Raw genomic sequence first — 22,798 nt, forward strand, 5'->3', positions numbered from 1 at the left:
GTGGGAAGGGTTTAAAGTAAATATGTTGTCGCCGTGTTTTGAAAGGAATTGGAATATGCCGATACTGTTCTCGAGGGGGAGCACTGTGAGGTATTGGATGGGATAATTCTTAAGAGACAGGAAGGACTCGAATTGGTGAAATCCTTGAACGTTGATACGTCGCCAGGGTCAGAGGGATTCTTCCAAAGATTCCTAAAGGAGGACCGTGTGGAGATAACAGAAGCTGTTCGGATGATTTTCCAATCCTCACTCGATACGGAGGAAGGACTGCAGGACTCGAGAACTACAATCGTGGTCCCATTATTTTAAAAAACAACGAAAGAAACGCCTAAAAATTATAGGACAGTTAGCATTAGTCGGTGCACGGCAAGTCAGTGGAGTCAATCCTAAGATTAATTATCGCAGGGTAAGACATAGCCCAGTCAGGGACAGTCAACATGGATTTGTACAAGGAAAGTCTTGCATCACAAATCTGGTTGAATCGTTAGAGGACCTAACAAGAATGGTTATGAAGGCAATGCAGTGGATGTTGGGCATATGCATTTTAACAAGATGTTTGACAAAGTACTACATGGCAGATTGGTCAACAAAGTGAAACCCATGGGATATAAGGCAATGTGGCAAACTGAATAAAATGCTGGCTTAATAACAGGAAGCATGATAAATGGTTGATGCCCTGGCAATTGGTACATTGTTTCAAGTAGTGTTCCACAGAGCGAAGTGTTGGGGCCCTCACTGTATGTGTTATACATTAACGATTTCATCGTGCACGTGGGGAGTCCGACTAGGACAATTGAGGACTCCACAACGATTGTCCAAGTCCTGGACAGTGTAGAGGATAGTTATAGTCTCCAAAATGGTATTGTTGGGTTGACAGATTGGGCGGTATAGTGGCAGATGGGAATCATGCATTTAGGGAGGTCAAATTGTTATACGGAGAACATAATAAATGAGAATTTACCAGAAGGGAAGATGAATTAAGAGACATTGGTGTACAAATACACAGGTACATAAAAACATCGGTTCAAGTTGACAAGGTTGTAAATAAAGCGTATGGAATGCTTTCCTTCATTGTCAGAGGTATAGAATATCAAGTATATAATGATGGAATTGTATAAAACACTGTTAGGCCACAACTGCAATATTTTGTGCAGTCTGCTAACCAGATTGTACGACGATCGGAATTGAGAGTTTTTACAGGAGGTTTACAAGAATGTTGTCAGGGACAGAAAAGTGTAGCGACGGGGAGAGATGGAATAGGTTGGGTTATTTTCCTGGAACAAATAGTCTGAGGGGCACTTAATAATAATAATAAGAAAAATCATTGTTGTCACATTAACACTGCAATGAAGTTACTGTGAAAAGTCCCAGAGTCGTCACACTCCGGGACATGCTCGGGTGCACGGAGGGACAATTTATAATGTTCAAATTACCGAAAAGGACTTCTTTCGGGACTTGTGGGAGGAAACCGGAGCACCCAGACAAAACCCATGCAGGAACGGAGAGAACATGCAGACTCCGCGCAGACGGTGACCCAAGCCATGAATCGAGCCTAGGACCCTGGCGCTGTTAAGCCGCAGTGCTAACCACTGCTTAACGTGAGGCCACCGAATCCGATGCCTTGTCAGGGTACCAGTTTCAGTTGCTGCACAAACGTTGACAGAAGCGGCCATGGCATTTGGGGCTGATTGGCCATATCAAGCGGGGATAATATAAAGCGGCGGGGTCTGCCGACGTCCTGCAACCTTCAATGACGTGCTGTAATGAACGCTCTCCGATTACCTTAAATCAGGAGCAGGAAGGAAATGGAGACATCGGCCTAAGTCAGGATGGCGAGGAGCTTGATACATGTGTATATCGGCTCCGACCATTCTGATGGTAATGATCAAACGCTTCTGATTTGACTTCTTAGTAATTTGCTTCAGTGCATTACCGATGTGCTGCTGCTACTATCTGTCAGCAGGCGGTCGTGTTACTGCTTATGGTGTGATATGTGGTGGCGCTCATCCGGGTTAGTTTTGTTCTCCATATCGCGTCGATTTTCTACGTTATTGGAAGGGCACACTTAATCCTGTAAAGAGGAACATTCTCCTTCTTTTCGTGTGCCTTGCAGGTGATCTGGAGAATTTCGATGGTCAGAGGGCGAGATCTTCTGAGCCAAATTCGTAGCCATTTTCTACGCAGGTCACGACGGCCTTTTTCCGGCTAGTCCATTTACTTTTTCGACCAACGTGAACCTCTGAATGTTGATAATGATAAACTCAGCTTCGAGCAATGTAGTCCGACAGAATGAGAACCGGTCATATCATCTCTTGCAATACCAGGTTAAAGACCATAAGGTTTGTTTCGAATCAGTAGCTTTCGGAGCGCAGCTCCCTCCTCAGGTGAATGAAGAGGTGGGTTACAGAAACATACGTATAGACAAAGACAAAGATGCAAGTAAATACTTTGAATGCGAGTCTTTGCAGGTCCATACGGAGCAACTGGAAAGAAGGATAATCACAAGTTAAAGAGGTCTGAATTGTCTCAAGCTCAGACAGTTGGTAGCTTTTCTCATGCGCAGGCCAGATGGTGGGTGGTGAATTTAATGCAACATTAATCCTAGGTCCCAGTTCATGGCCTATACATGTGTGCGGAACTTGGCTGTAAGTTTCTGCTCGACGATTCTACGTTTTCGCACGTCCTGAAGGCCGCCTTGGAGAATTCTTGCCCGAAGCTCAGAGGCTGAAATTCCTTGCCTGCGGAAGTGTTCCCTGACTAGAAGGGAAAATTGCTGTCTGGCCCCAGGAATTACGCAGCAGACCAGCTGCAGAACACCACCAAACAAATAAGACAACAATACTGCGCAACCTATATGCACATCATGAATAGGGAGCTTAAGAATCTCAGCATTACCACCAGCAGCGACCAAGCCTTTCCCTGTGCCACAGAACTCGTATTCAATATTGTGAACTTGTCGGATTACACCCTTGAACCAGACGAAATCTAAGTCCTCAGCAGAGGGCTCAATTTCTGCACCACAACCAAAATGGACCCCATCAGTCTCGCGTCAGAAACGGAGGAATTCATCAGGCGACTTAAGCTACAGTTCTCCCATGGACTCCAAGAGGCCTACAGAGAACACAATGAGACAACCAATGAACCAGAAAAGCAGATCTAGAGGTCTGCGGTGCGGCAACCGAAGAGAAATGAGTCGATTTAAACCCGTCCGGAAGGCTGCTGCCCTTGATTCTACATTTATCCTCAAGCCATCACGAGTAGTATGAATGCCAGATTCAGAAGTCGCATTCACAAGTCTGCCTCGAACGTTACCCAAGCACAACGCAATGCCATCCGCGCTATCAAGACCAACTGCAATATCGTCATCAAACCAGCAGACAGATGAACAGAACAGACTACTGCAAATAAGTGTACAGACACCACAACAACCAGGAACACCACACACAGTTAGCGCATATCCGACCAAGGAACACATCCGTCAGTTCAACAGACTGATCACGAGCTTGGATCCAGACCTTCAGAGTGCCATACGTGCTTTCATCCCAAGTACTCCCCGCGTTGGAGATCTCTACTTGCTCCTGAAAATACACAAGACCAACACATTAGGCCGTCCGTCGTATCAGGCAATGGGACCCTGTGGGACAATCTCTTTGGCTACATTGACTGCATCTTGTAACATATCATTAAAGGAACACGCAGCTTCTGTCGTGATACGACAGAGATCATACAGAAACTCAGCATCCAGGGACCGGTTAAACAATGAACATTCCACTGTCACAATAGACATATCGGCACTCTTAACCAGCGTTTCCATGACGACGGCATTGCTGCAACAGCTTCAGTACTCAACACCGACATTTGGCAATCACCAGACTCAATTCTGCAACTTCTCCACTTCATTCTGGATCATGTTGTCTTCACGTTTGACAACAAGTTCTTCATCAATTAACTCAGAACAGCCATCGGAACGAAATTCACACATCAATATGCCAACATCTTCATGCACATATTTGAAAAAAGATCTCCTCTCTGCATAAGACCTTCAACCGGCGTTATACACCAGTAACATCGATGACATTGTTTTCCTTTGGACCCACGCCGAAGAACACTGAATGACTCCGCGATGACATCAATAGTTTCCATCCCACCATTAGACTTACCATGGACTACCCTCCAGAATCGGTTGCATTCTTGTACACACTGATATCCATCAAGGACGGTCACCTCATCACTTTGCTTTATTGTATGCCCACGAATAACCTCACGATGCTCCAACTCTCCAGCTTCCGCCATAAATACAATTATAAAGCCATCCCCTATGGACAAGCCCTCCGTAAACACAGGGTCTGCTCAGACAAGGAGGAGCGGAAGAGACAACTACAGACGCTGAAAGATGCCCTCGTACGAATGGGTATGTTGCTCAATTCATTGATCGACAGTTCCGATGCCCCACAGCAAAACGTCGTACCGACCTCCTCGGAAGACAAACACGGCACACAACCGACAGAGTACACTTCGGTGACCTGGAGTGGAATAACTACTACATATTCTTCGCAGCCTTGAACATGTAATCGATGAAGACGAACATCATCCCACACCCCACTACTTGCCTTCCAACAATCGTGGAACATCAATCAAACAATTTTGTGCAGCAAACTGCCCAACCGTCAGAACAGCGACTATGACACCACACGTGCCTGCCATAGCAACCCCTGGAAGACGTGCCAAACTATTGACGTGGGTACCACCATTACTCATGGGAACACCACCCACCAGGTCCGTGGTACATACTTTGCGACTCGGCCAACGTTCTCCACCTCAGACACTGCAGGAAAGGAGGTCCCGAAGTTTGGTACATTGGCGAGATCATGCAGACACTGCGACAACAGATGAACGGGCACCACGCGACAATCGCCAGGCAGAGATGTTTCCTTCCTGTTGGGAAACACTTCAGCAATCAAGGGCATTCAGCGTCTGATCTTCGGGTTAGCATCCTCCAAGGCAGCCTTCAGGATACGTGACAATGCCGAATCGCCGAGCAGACAATTATAGCCAAATTCCGCACACATGTGTGCCGCCTCAACAGGAACCTTGGATTCATGTCGCATTACATTCACCTCCCCAACATCTGGCCGGTGCATGTGAAATCCTACCAACTGTCATGGCATGAGACAATTGACGTTTCTTTAACCTGTGAATAGCCATCTATCCAGTTGCTCCGTCTGGACCAGTACAGACGTAATTATCTGCAAAGACTCGCATTCAAATAATCGTCTGGCATCATTGACTTTCTCTACATATAAGATTATGGAAACGACCTCTTCATTTACTGGAGGAAGGAGGTGCACTCCGAAAGCTAGTGATTCGAAACAAACATATTGGACGTTAACTTGGTGTTGTAAGACGTCTTACTGTGCTCGCCCCGTCCAACGGCGGCATCTCCGCATCATATAATCGCTTGACGACATGTTCTTTGTTTGATATGTAAGACATGAATGCTGTGTGCCAGTTCCCAGCCTGAGACTATATGTTGTCCAGGATTTGAAGCATATCTGAGGAGGAAGACAAAGAACACAATGTAGTCTTCAGGTACATCCCACCATCTGATTTGGTGAAAAAGGAATAGCCGTTGATGAGGCAGCAGAAAATGCTTCTGATTAAGACTCTGGGGAACTCCTGTACGGATGCCTGTAACAAACTGACTAAATTCGCTTTGCCTGTGGCGGGATTCCCGCCATTGAAGGGGTTTTATTTGACATGATTGTCCTTCACAACAATTTATCCTTGGCTGGTTGATGTTGCATTTCCCCAAAAGCTCCAGTGATATATCGCGTATCGAATCTCATCTGATCATTGATTTTTCTTTTCTGAACTCGTCGCTCCAAGCTGATAATCTGGTATGAATCCGACTGGCCCGAGCGGATATAAGGAAAACTCTGGTGGATCGGTTTTTGCAACGTCAGTACCGCAAGAGAGCACTGATTTTGACACTAGAATTCCGTTAGGAAGACAACCGGGCAATTAAAATCTGTCTACATGCAATGGTAAATAGAATGTCCTTTTTAGAATAACATAACTAAATTTTGAGGATGTAGCCCGGTCAGTTGCACAGGTCCGTTTTTTAAAATCATGCAGTCTCTGCTTAATGATTTCTCCGTAACTGGATGTTGATTGCGTGTACCTAATATGCCATGATATCCAAGAGAAAGATAAAGTTCCATCTTTGGTTGGAAGGCATGGAGAACATTGTATTTGTTGGTTCCAGTTTCTGATACTGGTGACCGTTTTGCAGTCGGGTTCACAACATTCTGAGATAGGTGACGTCCTTTGTTTTAATATATTTAAATTATTAGTGCAAGGCGCCGGCGGCTGTGCACAAGTCTTTTGCACAGGATACAAGGAAACAACGGTTGTGTGGTTGCCAAAAAAGCAGAAAGTTGAGAACCGCATGGAGTTACGTCCAAGACAGCAGGCCCTAAAAACAACCAACAAAAATACTGGTAGTCATTGGCCTGGAAGAAGCTGGCGCAAACAAAACTCTATTTGCCCAATCCTGGGTGGAATTTTGATCAAAAGGGGTAGGAATTTTGATCCAAAGGTGAGAGGAGCATTTTCAGCTGTGAGTGGTATGTTAGCTGGTTACCAGGCCCGGCACAAATCTGTGAGAGATTTGGCAGAAAAGTTGGAACAGGCTGCAACAACAGCAACCGCCACTTTAAACATTCAGGCGGGGAAAAGGCTGATGGAAGTTGGTAGGCTTCAACTTCACTTGATAGCATTTATTAAAGGTAAATTCCCGCAGCAAAGGAAATAAATACGGGACGATCGCGCAAAGGCCATTGAAGAAGCGGTGGCACGCCAGAATAGTTATTTCCAACGGGTAAATAAGTGTTTGGTGGTGCAGGGGTCACAGATACGGGAAATCGAACGAGTGATCTAGGACCACAGAGATCGTGTGGTAACTCTGGAGGAGGAGGTGCACTCCATGGAGACCTGTTTAAAACATTGAAGGCAAAGCTGGAGGAGCAGGGCAATGCATCGAGAAGGCAGAACCAACGAATAGTGTGTCTGTCTGAAGGAATGGAAGGCGTGGGTGCCACTTGGTACGTATCAAAGATGTTGGCGGGGCTGGTGGCAGCAGGGGTAGAGAGAAGGCACCTTTACTGAACCGAGCACATAGGTCCCTGAGGCAGAATCACAGCGTTGGGAAGCCGCCTTGGGTGGCGATCGTGAGACTCCACAAATTTGTAGAGAAAGAGCAGAATCTACGATGGGTTCGGGAGAAGCGCAACTACGACTAGGAGAGGAATAGATGTATCAGGATATTGGAGTCGAATTGGTGCAACGACGAGCAAGTATCAACAAAATCAAGGCGATGCAGTACCGGCAGCAGATCATGTTTATAAGAAGAACATAAGAACATAAGAACATAAGAACTAGGAGCAGGAGTAGGCCATCTGGCCCCTCGAGCCTGCTCCGCCATTCAATTAGATCATGGCTGATCTTTTGTGGACTCAGCTCCACTTTCCGGCCCGAACACCATAACCCTTAATCCCTTTATTCTTCAAAAAACTATCTATCTTTACCTTAAAAACATGTAATGAAGGAGCCTCAACTGCTTCACTGGGCAAGGAATTCCATAGATTCACAACCCTTTGGGTGAAGAAGTTCCTCCTAAACTCAGTCCTACATCTACTTCCCCTTATTTTGAGGCTATGCCCCCTAGTTCTGCTGTCACCCGCCAGTGGAAACAACCTGCCCGCATCTATCCTATCTATTCCCTTCATAATTTTAAATGTTTCTATAAGATCCCCCCTCATCCTTCTAAATTCCAACGAGTACAGTATCAGTCTACTCAACCTCTCCTCATAATCCAACCCCTTCAGCTCTGGGATTAACCTAGTGAATCTCCTCTGCACACCCTCCAGCGCCAGTACGTCCTTTCTCAAGTAAGGAGACCAAAACTGAACACAATACTCCAGGTGTGGCCGCACTAACACCTTATACAATTGCAACATAACCTCCCTAGTCTTAAACTCCATCCCTCTAGCAATGAAGGACAAAATTCCATTTGCCTTCTTAATCACCTGTTGCACTTGTAAACCAACCTTCTGTGACTCATGCACTAGCACACCAAAGTCTCTCTGAACAGCGGCATGCTTTAATATTTTATCGTTTAAATAATAATCCCGTTTGCTGTTATTCCTACCAAAATGGATAACCTCACATTTGTCAACATTGTATTCCATCTGCCAGACCCGAGCCCATTCACTTAACCTATCCAAATCCCTCTGCAGACTTCCAGTATCCTCTGCACTTTTCGCTTTGCCACTCATCTTAGTGTCATCTGCAAACTTGGACACATTGCCCTTGGTCCCCAACTCCAAATCATCAATGTAAATTGTGAACAATTGTGGGCCCAACACGGATCCCTGAGGGACACCACTAGCTACTGATTGCCAACCAGAGAAACACCCATTTATCCCAACTCTTTGCTTTCTATTAATTAACCAATCCTCTATCCATGCTACTACTTTACCCTTAATGCCATGCATCTTTATCTTATGCAGCAACCTTTTGTGTGGCACCTTGTCAAAGGCTTTCTGGAAATCCACATATACCACATCCATCGGCTCCCCGTTATCTACTGCACTGGTAGTGTCCTCAAAAAATTCCACTAAATTAGTTAGGCACGACCTGCCTTTTACGAACCCATGCTGCGTCTGCCCAATGGGACAATTTCTATCCAGATGCCTCGCAATTTCTTCCTTGATGATAGATTCCAGCATCTTCCCTATTACCGAAGTTAAACTCACTGGCCTATAATTTCCTGCTTTCTGCCTACCTCCTTTTTTAAACAGTGGCGTCACGTTTGCTAATTTCCAATCCACCGGGACCACCCCAGAGTCTAGTGAATTTCGGTAAATTATCACTAGTGCATCTGCAATTTCCCTAGCCATCTCTTTTAGCACTCTGGGATGCATTCCATCAGGGCCAGGAGACTTGTCTACCTTTAGCCCCATTAGCTTGCCCATCACTCCCTCCTTAGTGATAACAATCCTCTCAAGGTCCTCACCTGTCATAGCCTCATTTCTATCAGTCGCTGGCATGTTATTTGTGTCTTCCACTGTGAAGACCGACCCAAAAAACCTGTTCAGTTCCTCAGCCATTTCCTCATTTCCCATTATTAAAACTCCCTTCTCATCCTCTAAAGGACCAATATTTACCTTAGCCACTCTTTTTTGTCTTATATATTTGTAAAAACTTTTACTGTCTGTTTTTATATTCTGAGCAAGTTTACTCTCATACTCTATCTTACTCTTCTTTATAGCTTTTTTAGTAGCTTTCTGTTGCCCCCTAAAGATTTCCCAGTCCTCTAATCTCCCAGCAATCTTTGCCACTTTATATGCTTTTTCCTTCAATTTGATACTCTCCCTTATTTCCTTAGATATCCACGGTCGATTTTCCCTCTTTCTTCCGTCCTTCCTTTTTGTTGGTATAAACCTTTGCTGAGCACTGTGAAAAATCGCTTGGAAGGTTCTCCACTGTTCCTCAACTGTTCCACCATAAAGTCTTAGCTCCCAGTCTACCTTAGCTAGTTCTTCTCTCATCCCCTTGTAATCTCCATTGTTTAAACACAAAACACTAGTATTTGATTTTACTTTCTCACCCTCCATCTGTATTTTAAATTCCACCATATTGTGATCGCTCCTTCCGAGAGGATCCCTAACTATGAGATCATGAATCAATCCTGTCTCATTACACAGGACAAGATCTAGGACCGCTTGTTCCCTCGTAGGTTCCATTACATACTGTTCTAGGAAACTATCGCGGATACATTCTATAAACTCCTCCTCACGGTTGCCTTGGCCGACCTGGTTAAACCAATCGACATGTAGATTAAAATCCCCCATGATAACTGCTGTACCATTTCTACATGCATCAGTTATTTCTTTGTTTATTGCCTGCCTCACCATCTCGTTACTATTTGGTGGCCGATAGACTACTCCCATCAGTGACTTTTTCGCCTTACTATTCCTGATTTCCACCCAAATAGATTCAACCTTATCCTCCATAGCACCGATGTCATCCCTTACTATTGCCCGGATGTCATCCTTAAATAACAGAGCAACACCACCTCCCTTACCATCCACTCTGTCCTTCCGAATAGTTTGATACCCTCGGATATTTAACTCCCAGTCGTGACCATCCTTTAACCATGTTTCAGTAATGGCCACTAAATCATAGTCATTTACGATGATTTGTGCCATCAACTCATTTACTTTATTCCGAATACTACGAGCATTCAGGTAAAGTACACTTATGTCGGTTTTTTTACCTCTGTTTTGAATCTTAACATCTCCAGTTTTATTCCTTTTGTTATTACTGGGCCTATTCACTGTGCTCCCCTCAGTCACTGTACCTTGTACTGTCGCCCTTATGGATTTCTGACTATGTCTTCTCTGCCTTGCACTTTTCCCCTTACTTCCTTTTGTTTCTGTCCCTGTTTTACTACCTTCCAACTTCCAGCATTGGTTCCCATCCCCCTGCCACATTAGTTTAAACCCTCCCCAACAGCTCTAGAAAACACCCCCCCTAGGACATCGGTTCCAGTCCTGCCCAAGTGCAGACCGTCCGGTTTGTACTGGTCCCACCTCCCCGAGAACCGGTCCCAATGCCCCAGGAATTTGAATCCCTCCCTCTTGCACCATCTCTCAAGCCACGCATTCATCCTATCTATCCTGACATTCCTACTCTGACTAGCTCGTGGCACTGGTAGCAATCCTGAGATTACTACCTTTGAGGTCCTACTTTTTAGTTTAACTCCTACCTCCCTGAATTCCGCTTGTAGGACCTCATCCCGTTTTTTACCTATATCGTTGGTGCCTATGTGCACCACGACAGCTGGCTGTTCACCCTCCCCCCCCCCCCCCAGAATGTCCTGCAGCCGCTCCGAGACATCCTTGACTCTTGCACCAGGGAGGCAACATACCATCCTGGAGTCTCGATTGCGTCCACAGAACCGCCTGTCTATTCCCCTTACGATCGAGTCCCCTATCACTATAGCCCTGCCATTTTTCTTCCTGCCCTGCTGTGCAGCAGAGCCAGCCACGGTGCCATGAACCTGGCTGCTGCTGCCTTCCCCTGGTGAGCCATCTTCCTCAACATTATCCAAAGCGGTATATCTGTTTTGCAGGGAGATGACCGCAGGGGACACCTGCACTGCCTTCCTACTCTTGCTCTTTCTTTTGGTCACCCATTTTCTATCTCCCTCAGTAACCTTCACCTGCGGTGTGACCAACTCGCTAAACGTGCTATCCACGACCTCCTCAGCATCGCGGATGCTCCAAAGTGAGTCCATCCGCAGCTCCAGAGCCGTCAAGCGGTCTAACAAGAGCTGCAACTGAACACACTTCTTGCACGTGAAGGAGCCAGGGACAGTGGACGTGTCCCTGAGCTCCCACATCGCACACGAGGAGCATGACACGGGTCTGGGATCTCCTGCCATGTCTTAAACCCTTGGTAAACTTAAACAACTACAATTTCAAAATAAAATAAATAAATTAGACAATGAAAAGAAAAAGAGAGACTACTTACCAGTCACTTACCAGGGTTAAAGAGCACCTCCTCACACTCTGCACCGAATTACCTCACTGCACCAAATTACCAAGTTTCTATCCTCCCTCTGTACGAGTCTCCCTCCGGATGAGTCTCCTGGAAAGTGCTCGCTTTGGCGTACACTAACCAGCGTAATTATGGGTGACATTCTGGAGATGTTTTTCGAGACACCAAAAGCGGCATAAGACTTCATTAAAAAGCATAAACTGGGGGAGAACTCTGCGGACAATGCTTGTGAAGCGTGATGCTGCCACTTTGTAATGGTTGGCTGCATGTTTAAGTGGAGGTAGGGATTGGGGTATGCTCATCCTTTAAATGGGCGGCCGTTTGCTGTTGGGATTTTAAGGGCTGAAAGGTGTATCTGGGCATAAATGTTCCCGTGGAGCTCCACCCCTCCTGTTTTTTGCGACTGTTTGTGTTTATTACGTGTTTGTTTTCTTTTGGAGAAGGCTGCCTGGCGTTCGGGAGAAGTCTATGTTTGGGTCGGGGAGTGTAAGGTCAACAGGGAGCTTTCCTCCTTAATCTGGGGAAAGGGGAAGGGAGAAGCTCACTGGTAAGCGCCTTTGTACAGGGGCTGCTGCGTCAGCAGGTTATGCTGGTGACCGGAAGTGAGGTGATGGATTGAAGGCCGAGAAGGATCGCTGGGGGAGGGGTGAACTGGCGGCTGGGGATGAAGGGGGAAACGGGGGAAAGTTGGTGCGAGGTGACATGAGGCGAGAAATCACATGGTCATTGGCGCAGAGAGTGGCCATCTGGGAGGTCTAGATTTAGGTCGGAATTAAAGGGACAGGAGATAAGTGTTGAAGATGACAGACTGTAGAGGAGATTAGAGACATAAGCGTCCGGTCAGGCTGGTAACGTGGAAAGTCCGGGGACTGAATGGGCTGGTTAAAAGATCAAGGAGAGCAATAGTTATAGGGGACTCAATCGTTGGGAACAGCAGGCGCTTCTGTAAACGTGACGGAGACGCCAGGATGGTATGTTGCCTCCCTGGTGCCAGAGTCAAACATGTCTCTGAACGAAGAGTGGGTTTCCTGAAAGGGAGGGTGCACAGCCTGTGGTCGCAGTGCACATAGGCACGAACGACAGAGACAGGAAGAGTGAGGAGGTCCTGCAAAAGTAGTTCAAGGAGTGAGGCAGTAAGATAAACAGCAGGACCTTTGGGATTTTAATCTAAGGATTAAACCCTGCATCACGTGCCAGTGATGCTCGGATAGAATGATAGTGCAGCTAAGCACGTGTAGAAACTGGTACTGCTAAAGGGATGGTTTCAGATTTCTGGACCATTGGGATCTCTTCCGAGGCTGATGGGACCACAGCACCAATAGCTTGGCTGAGAGGTTGCTAGAGTCACACGGTAAGATTTAAAATAGTATGGCAGAGGGGTGAGAACCAGCATGTGAGCTTAGAAGGTGTAATAACTGAAAGGGAAATAGAGAAATAAAATAACAGAACAACATCACGCAGATGCAGAGCAAAATAGGTGACACGTATGGAAAGGGAAGTGGTCAGTGGAGGATCATGGGGTTTGTACCTAAATACGTGCAGTATATGGAACAAGGTAAATGAGCTTGCTGCACATATTGAAATTGACGGGTAAGTTGTTGCGGGCATCACAGAGACGTGACTGTAAGGTGATCAGTGCTGGCATCCAAGAGGATGCGTCGTATCGGATGGACAAGCAGATGAGGAAAGGGGGCGATGTTGCATTCTTAGTATGGAGTGAACTAAAACGATGGCAAGGAGCGATTCGGATCAGACGTTTTAGAAACTCTGGGTAAACGTTGCGGAATTGCGACGGTAGAAAATACTCTGATGGGAGTTTGTACAGGGCCCCGAGCAGTAGTCAGGATGTGGTCAGAAAAATGAATCAGGAGTTAGCAACGGCATGTAAAAAGGAAAAAAGACCATAATCATGGGGGACACGAATATGCAGGTAGACTGGGAAAATCAGGTTGGTAGTGGATAGAAAGAAAATTAACTAGTGCAATTTGTAAGATATGTTGTTTTGGAGAAGCTTATGACGGAGCCGACGAGGGAACAGGCAATTCTGGATTTAGTAATGCGCAATGAGGCAGACTTAATTAGCGGACTTAAGGTGAAGGAACCCTTCGGGAGCAGTGACCATCATATGATAGAATTTGCCCGCAGCTTGAGAGGGTGAAGCTACAATCAAATGTAACTATATTAAAAGTAAATAAGGGTCACTGTAAAGATATCAGAAAGGAGCTGGCCAGAGATGATTGGAAAAGGAGCCGAGCAATGGCAGGAGATTTTGTGAGTTATTCGGGAGGCATAACAGACATCCATGCCAAGGAGGAGGAAACATGCGAAGTAGTGACCGAGACATCGATGGCTAACGAGGGGAGTCAAGGACAGCATAAAAACAAAATACAAAGCAGACAAAGTGACGATGATTAGTTGGAAGCCAGAGGATTGGAATGCCTTTAAAACCAAGCAGAGGACAACTAAAAATCAAAAAGAGAGGAGAAGATGAAATATGAGCGCAGTCTATCTAGTAATATAAAGGACGATAGGAAGATTTTTTTTAATTTTAAAAAGGTAACATGTAGGGAAAAATAGATATGGCACCGCTGGAAAATGTTCCTGGAGAAGTAATGATAGGAAACAAAGAAATGGCAGACGAACTAAATAGTTACTTTGCATCAGTCTTCACGGTGGAAGACGCCATTGGAATGCAAGCGCTCCAGGATAATCAGTGGGTAAGAGGTGGAATGCATTGACCATTACTCAGGAGAATGTTTGTGGGGGAAGTGAAATGTCTGATGGTGAATGATTGTCATGGGAGACTTTAACTTTCACCTATATTGACTGGAAACTAACTTCGTGCTCGAGGCGTGGACGGGGCAGAGTTTCTAAGGAGCATCCACAAGGGCTTCTTCAGCAACATGTACATTGGCCAACGAGGGAAGGAGCTGTACTATACCTTGTATTGGGGAATTAGCCCGGCAGCTGGTAGATGTTTCAGTAGGGGAGCATCTCGGGAACAGTGACCACAATTCAGTAAGTTTTGAAGTGCTGGTGGACAAGGATAATAGTGGTCCTGGGGTGAATGTACTAAATTGGGGGAAGGCTAATTAAAACATTATTCGCCGGAATTTAAGTACCTAGATTGGGGGCGGATGTTTGAATGTAAATCAACATCTGACATTGCGAGGCTTCCAAATGTCAATTGAAAGGAATTCAGGACCAACATGTTCCTGTGAGGAAGAAGGATGAATGCGGCAAATTTCGTGAACCTTGGACAACGAGAGATATCGTAGGCGCCGTCAAAAAGAAAAAGGGGCCATTTTTCAGGGCTAGAAGGGTGGGGACAGAAGAAGCCTGTGTGGGGTAGGAGGAAACTACGATAGAACTTAAGCAAAGAGTCAGGAAGTGTGTCACGAAAAATCATTGGCAAATAGGGTTAAGGAAAATCCGAAGGCGTTTTACACGTATATAAAAAAACAAGAGGTTATGCAGGGACGAGGTTGGCCCACTGAAGGGCAGGGGAGGAAATCTATGTGAGGAGGAAATGGGCAAAGTTCTAAATTAATACTTTGCATCAGTATTTACCAAAGAGAATTAATTGGTGGATGTTGAGTCTGGAGAAGCGTGTATAGATAGCCTGTGTCACATTGAGGTCAAAAACAACGAGGTGTTAGGCGTCTTGAAAAAGAATAAGGTAGATAAGTCCCCTGGGCCAGATGGGATCTACCCCAGAATACTAATGGAGGCAAGATAGGCAATTGCTGAGGCCTTGACAGAAAGTTTTGGATCCTCAGGGTCTTCAGTTGATGTCCTGGAGGACTGTAGAATAGTCAATGTTGTTCCTTACTTTCAGAAGTTTTGCAAGGATAATCCAGGGAACTACAGGCCGGTGAGCATACGTGAGTGGTTGGCAAATTACTGGAGAATATTCTTCGAGACAGGATCTACTCCCATGTGTAAGCAAATGGACGTATTAGCGAGAGGCAGCACGGCTGTGAAGGAGATGTCGTGATGGAGTTTTTCGAGGCGGTCACAAAGATGATTGATGCAGGTAGGCTAGTGGTTCTTGTCTATAAGTACTTCAGTAAGGCCTTTGACAAGGTCCCTCATGGCAGACTGGTAAAAAAGGTGAAGTCACACGGGATCCGAGGTGAGCTGGCAAGATGGATACAGAACTGGCTGGGTCATACAAGGCATAGAGTCGCAATGGAAGGGTTATTTTCTGACAGGAGGTCTGTGACTAGTGGTGTTCCACAGGGATTTGTGCTGGGACGTTTGCTGTTCGTAGTATATATAAATGCTTTGGAGGAAAATGTAACTGGTCAGATTTGTAAGTTTGCGGATGATACAAAGGTTGGTGGAATTGCGGATAGTGATGAGTACCGTCAGAGGATATAGCAATATTTAGAACGTTTGGAGACGTGGGCAGAGCAATGCAGATGGAGCGTACTTTAGGCAAATGTGAGGTAATGCATTTTGGAAGGTCTAATACAGGTAGGGAATATACAGTGAATTGTCGAACCATGAAGAGTATTGACAGTCAGAGAGATCTAGGTCTGCAGATGCACAGATCACTGAAAGGGGCGGCACACGTGGAGAAGGTCGTCAAGAAGGCATACGGCATGCTTGCTTTCATTCGCAGGCGCATTGAGTATAAAGACTGGCAAGGCATGTTGCAGCTGTATATAACCTTAATTAGGCCACATTAGAGTACAGTGTTCAATTCTTGTCGCCACTCTACCAGAAGGATGTGGAGGCTCTAGAGATGTTGCGGATGAGATTTAACAGGATGTTGCCTCGCATGGAGGACATTAGCTATGAGGAGAGGTTGAATAAACTCGGTTTGTTCTCACTGGAACGAGGGAGGTTGAGGGGCAACCTGATAGAGGTCTACAAAATTATGAATGACATAGACTGAGTAAATAGTCAGAGGCTTTGTCCCAGGATAGGGGGAGGGGCAATTTCTAGTGGGCGTAGGTTTATGGTGCGAGGGGCAATGTTTAAAGGAGATGTACGAGGTACGTTTTTTAAACGGAGGGTAGTGGGTGCCTGGAACTCGCTGCCGGAGGAGGTGGTGGACATAGGGACGATAGTGGCGTTTAAGGGCCATCTTAACAAATACATGAATAGGATGGGAATAGCGGGATATGGACCCCGAGAGTGTAGAAGATTTTAGTTTGGACGGGTAGCATGGTTGGCACAGCCTTGGAGGGCCGAAGTGCCTGTTCCTGTGCTGTACTTTTATTTGTTCTTTGTTCTTCGTTCTTAATTCACATTGACATGATGGACTACACCCCAGGTTTCAAAACGAAAGAGCTGAGGAGATTGTGGAGGCATTGGTAGTGATCATTCTCCGATCGCTCATGGCAGGTACGGTCTCAGAGGACTGTAAACTGGCTAATGTAACGCCGCTGTTTAAGAAGGAATGTAGGCAGAAGACGGGAAATTATAGGTCAGTTCGCCTGACTTCGGTCATTGGTGAGATTTTAGAGTCCATTATTAAAGATGAGATCGCAGAATACTTCGAAATGCATGATAAAATAGGACAGAGTCTGCAAGGCTTCGTCAAGGGAATGTCGTGTCTGACAAACCTGTTAGAGGTCATTGAGGAAGTAACAAGGAGGTTAGACAAAGGGGAACCAGGGGCGAAATTTCTTTAGATTTCAAGAAGGCCTTTGGAACAAAGGAAACTGTTAAATAAGTTAAGAGCACATCGATTTGAGGGGAAGATCCTGGCATTGATGAGGATTGGCTGACTGGCAGAAGGCAAAGACTGGATACAAAGGATACGGCGAGGCTTGGATAGACAGGCCGTGGATGTTACTACTTGTGGGAAAATGAGAAGGAGGGGACACAATCTCAGACTAAAGAGAAGACCCTTTAAAACAGAGATGAGGAGAAATGTCTTCAGCCAGAGAGTTAAAGGCTACTGCGGATAGCGAAAGGGGGAGGAACATAACCGTTCCGTGAGCGAGATAGTGGACATGTAATGGGAATATTCGAGGCTGCGTACCGTGAAGGGATTGGTGAGGAGGAAAAGGTTGCAAGGCAGTTTGACAGGCTGAGAACCGGGTAGGCAGTAAGGCAACTGCGTAGGGCAAGGGGGAAGGGGTTGCAATATGTGTGTGGGACGAAGGCGAGCCGCATGCTGGCGCACCAGCTACAAAGGCAGGCTGCACCCAGAAAAATATTCAAGATACGCACGAGGGCTGGGAATGTGGTGCCAGAGACAGGGAAGATAAATGATGTCTTGAGGGAGTAAGATCAGGGACATTATGTGGTATACCCCTGGGGAGACGAGGGGGACATGGGGCAATTTCTGGGTGAGCAGGATTTTGCCCAGGTGGAGGAAGCAAAAAGGCAGGCACCGGAGGAGAACCTGAAGCTGAGGAAGGTACTGGATAGTATCAGTGGTTTGAAGGCGGGGAAGGTACCTCGGCCGGATGGGTTCCCGGTGGAATTTTAATAAGGAATTTGCGACGGACCTGCCACGTCATCCATTGCGGGCATTTAATGAAGCACTAGAGAAGAGGGGGTTGCTGCAGATGATGACGCAGACAGTAATCACACTAATCCCGAAAAAGAGGAATGACCCCGTGGAATGTGGGTCTTATAGGTCCAATCGCTACTGAACACGGACATGAAAGTATTGGCTAAAATGTTGGCGGGGATGATGGAGGAGTGTATCCCGGTGGTGACTGCAGAAGATCAAACAGTCTTCGTGTAGGGCAGGTAGCTCACAAGTAATAGATGATGGCTTTTAAAAGTGGTGATGTATCCGTTGGACGTCTGGCATCCTAGGTGGTGGTGTCCATGGATGCGGAAAAAGCAATTAATTGGATGGAGTGGCGGTTCTTGTTCGAGGTTTGGGAAGTTTCGGGTTTGGGACGAGATGTGTGGCATGTGGAACTAAGGACGAGGGTGAAGACGAATGATATGAGCTCACAAAACTTCGACTTACACAACGGTACGGGTCATGGGTGCTCGCTGTTGCCACTTCTGTTTGCACTGCCCAGAGAGCCATTGGCGATGGCTCTCACGGGGCCGGCAGAGTGGTGGATGATTATGAGGTGATAGAGGGAATATTGGATGTCGCTCGATGCCGATGACCTTTGGCTGTGTGTTTCGGATCCGTTGGAGAGCATAGGTAGGATTATTTGCCTGCTGCAGATTTTTGGAGGGTTCTCGAGATACAAACTGAATGAAGGAAAAAGCGAGGATTTCACGGTGAATGAGCTGAGAATGTGGGCTAATTTAGGGGGGGGTGCCATTTACGGTAGCGAGTGATAGTTTTCAGTATTTGGGAATTTATTTAGCGAATGAATAGATGCGGCACCATGAGTCGAATTTAACGAAGCTGGTGGAGGAGGCCAGGAAATATCTTAAGGGGTGGGTACACTGCACTTAACACTGGCGGGAAGATCCCGAGTGGTGAAAATTAATATTTTGACAAGGATCTTGTTATCTTTCAAGCTCTCCTGACCTTAATGCCAAAGGCCTATTTGCGGAACGTAGACACGATCATTTCGACTTTGTATGGGCGGGTAAGGTGCCAAGCGTGTGGAGAGCCCTGCTGCAGAGACGGCAGGGAGGGTTGGCGTTGCCGAACCTGTTTCATTATTATTTGGCAGAGAAAGGGGACAAGGCGTGGGAAGGAGAAGGTGTCGGGCGCTCTATGATAGAGGAGGAATCTTGTAAGTTCGAGGGCTATCGTGAGGGCTGCGTTGCCAGTGGCTCCCATGAGATCTTCAGGGAACCAGGCGGTCAATTCTATGGTGAAGATATGGAAGCAGTAGAGGAGGCATTTTAGGATGGAAGGGATGCATTCTTCGAGATTCATGGGTTTAAGCCTGGGGGGGGGGGGTGGATAGTGCATACAGGAGGTGGAGAGAAGTGGGGCTGGTTAAGGTGAGGAATTTGCATTTGGAGGAAGTGTTAGCTAGTCTGAAGTTGCTAAGCGAGATACTCGAGCTGCCGAGGGGGAGTGATTTCAGGTATCTACAGGTTAGGGACTTTGCACAAATGTCAAGTGGGTGTCCCCGAGGTTATTGTGAGACACCGTGCTGGATCGACTGCTGCTTCCAGATCTGGAACTGGAGAGGGGAATTGAGGATATATACAGTGGCTGAGGTAGCCGGGAAGCGAGGGGGTCGTGAAGATCAAGGAGAAAAGGGAAGCGGATTTGGGTGGGGGGGGGGGGTGTCGATTGAGGAGTATGGAGTGAGGCACTGCGGAGGGTAAACAGGGCCTCCTGTTGTGCAAAGATGAGCCTGATACTGTTTAAGGTGATGCACAGGGAGCATTTGACTAGGGCGAGAATATGTGGGTTCTTTCAGAAGGTCACAGATGAGTGTGAGAGGTGGGGGCGGGGACGAGCGAATCACGCGGACATTTTATTGGGTTGTAGATCATTGGGAAGGTTCCAGGCGTGAGTGTTCACGGTCTCAGCCAGGATAGTGGAGGAGAAGGTGAACCCGAACCCTTTGGTTGCGATATTTGGGGTTTAGAGACGCCGGAGCTCATGCAGAAGAGGAAGGCCAATGTCATGGTCTTCGGCTCTCTGTTTGGAGAGCGGCTAATTTTCCTCGAGTGGCGGTCAGCCTCGCCACCCGGGGGTAGCGGTTTGATTGGGTGATATGTGGGATTTCCTGCGGTTCGAGAAGGTAAAGTATGAGTTAAGGTGCTCTTCAGGGGGTTTGAGTAAAAGTGGAGGATGTTTGTGTCCGTGTTTGAGGGGTTGTTCGTCACGGGGTTGCATGGGGCGGGGAAGGTGAAAAAGGGGAAAATCTGTGCAGACAGTATAGTTGATTACTGGGAAGTATGCATCCCTGCACGTTTATTCGCTATAACCTGTTTATGTACACGGCTGTACAAAAATACATTTCAAGAAACAAGTTAATCCATTGTGCTGTAATGTATTTATCATCAGGATATCACAATTTCGCCTTGTTCTTGGTATGTGGTCAAGGGCCAACAGACAATGACTTTTAGAATTGTTCGAGAGAATGAAAAAGTCTAAAGCTGACAGGTGGTTGTTCTTTTTAAAAATCAAATTAGAATACCCAATTCATTTTTTCTAATGAAGGGGCAATTTAACGTGGCCAATTCACCGACCCTGCACATCTTTGGTTTGTGAGGGCGAAACCCACGCAAACATGGGGACAACGTGCAAACTCAACACGGACAGTGACGCAGAGCACGGATCGAAAGTGGGACCTCGGCGCCGTGAGGCAGCCAGACTAAACCACTGGGCAACCGTGCTGCTCATTGTGGATGCACGTAAATGCCTTCTTGGACGATAAATAAATGCTGGCTTTTATACGTGGACTCCGTCTGCTTAACTTCCTCAGCAAGGCTACACAGTGTGCAGATGTTGTGCCAGTTGTGAACAACAGTGCTCTATGTATAGACCTCGCAGAGGTTTAGCTTAGTTGGCTAGAAAGCTGGCTGGTGATTAAGAGGTTAAATTGACGTACCGGCTCAGGTTGTTCGGGAAGGCACCACACTGTCTTCTCAACCTTGCCTGTTATCTGAGGTGTGGTGAACCTCAGGTTCAATCATCCTATTCTCTCTTCTGAAGGGAAACCAAACTATGGTTATCTAGGACTATGCCTACTTTACGTTCACTAAATAAAGGCCACGGAATGACGTGTTCCAAGTGATCAACATATGTGATTTATGTTTAATAATGTTTGCGCATAATCGAGGAAGGCACAAATAAATTTTTTCGTTGCCGTATAATCTACTAATTATCTGAACTCCATCCAGATATAGGCGCTGTTTCAATATTAGTAGCGAACAATGTGAGTTTAATGAGGCAGAATTTTCTGCGCAGATTGTATACAAAACAAAATGCAGTCAGAGGTGGACAATGCAAATTTCAAAAGAGAGTACTTCACCAACAACATCAAATAAAATATATTTTCCTTCCCACCTATTTCGTACCCTGAATAATGACGTGTCAATTGTTCCATTTACCGTTGCATTTAGTGCTGCACGATGGGACGACAGTTGTTCCCCTCAGCCTATAAGTACCAACTGGAAACTTAAAAGCGCTCTTTAAAATCACGTAGTTGTGTGACGAGGAAACCCATGGCAAATTGTGGCTCTGGAAGGATAATCTGATTGCAGAACCTTTTTCAATAAAGCGGATTTTAAAAATGAATTATCACGTCTTGTTTGAACCGAGAATAGAGACAATTAATAGGAACGTTGTCGAGGCATTTGGATAAAAACATGAGAAGGATATGATGCAGGACTCATGATAGTGATGGAGCTGTTAGACGTCTTTGGTCGTGCTGGTTTCGGCATTATGAGATACAACATTTCTGAAAGTTTAGGGTTTCAATTTGTTCGTACCATTTCCTAAAACGGTGTGTCGTTACATTCTCCCTTTACAACATCTCAGCGAGTAATACAGTGTTCCTTTTAATGTCGCCGCCTGTAGAGTCTGATGCAGAGGACACGAATGCAGGTAAACATGCCAATTCATTAAATTTGTCATTACATACATGAAGTCAAAAAAACATCATTACCTGCAAGTGAAATGTGAATTCTTCAATGTACGTCGATAAACACAAGGTATAATGGAGTTACAAATGGCTTGACTTGAAGATCTCTACTGACAAAAAATATTTATAATGTTCATTCCAGTTGTCATGGGAGCGTCCATTTATGAAATGCTTTTGTCTTATCTAATGGCTTCAGTGATGTTAATATGCTGGTGGAACTGGGCTGTGGTGCTGTGAATTTTTACTTTCGCTTTGAGTATTAGAGCTGTTTTGTGGCTCTGTGAGTATTGCTTTCACTTTCACATTTGGCTGCTGTAGCCTCAGACAGCGATGTATTTTGCCTGTCTCTCTATTTCCAATCTTAAAAAGTTATTCCCAGGAAGAAACCCAATGACTATAGTTTTCTGCAATACTGTGGTTATCTGGGTTTTTGGTTTATTGGAACTTGTTATTGAATTGGAACAGATAAGGGGGAATTCATTAAGAAGCATACATAGATTGCTGTCGCCTTGTGGAGACTGCGTGTTTGAAGTTCATAAAACGCCTTACTGTGTGTGTTTAGACAAATGTTCACTCAATTCGTAGAATAAAGTTTGCTTTGGATTAAAAAGCGCCTCAGAACTCTGTTGAATAACAACTGAGTGGAAGCTTCTTGTGCCGATCGTAACCAAAATCAA

This window comes from Scyliorhinus canicula, chromosome 12, assembly GCF_902713615.1.
Source record: "Scyliorhinus canicula chromosome 12, sScyCan1.1, whole genome shotgun sequence".
NCBI lineage: Eukaryota > Metazoa > Chordata > Chondrichthyes > Carcharhiniformes > Scyliorhinidae > Scyliorhinus > Scyliorhinus canicula.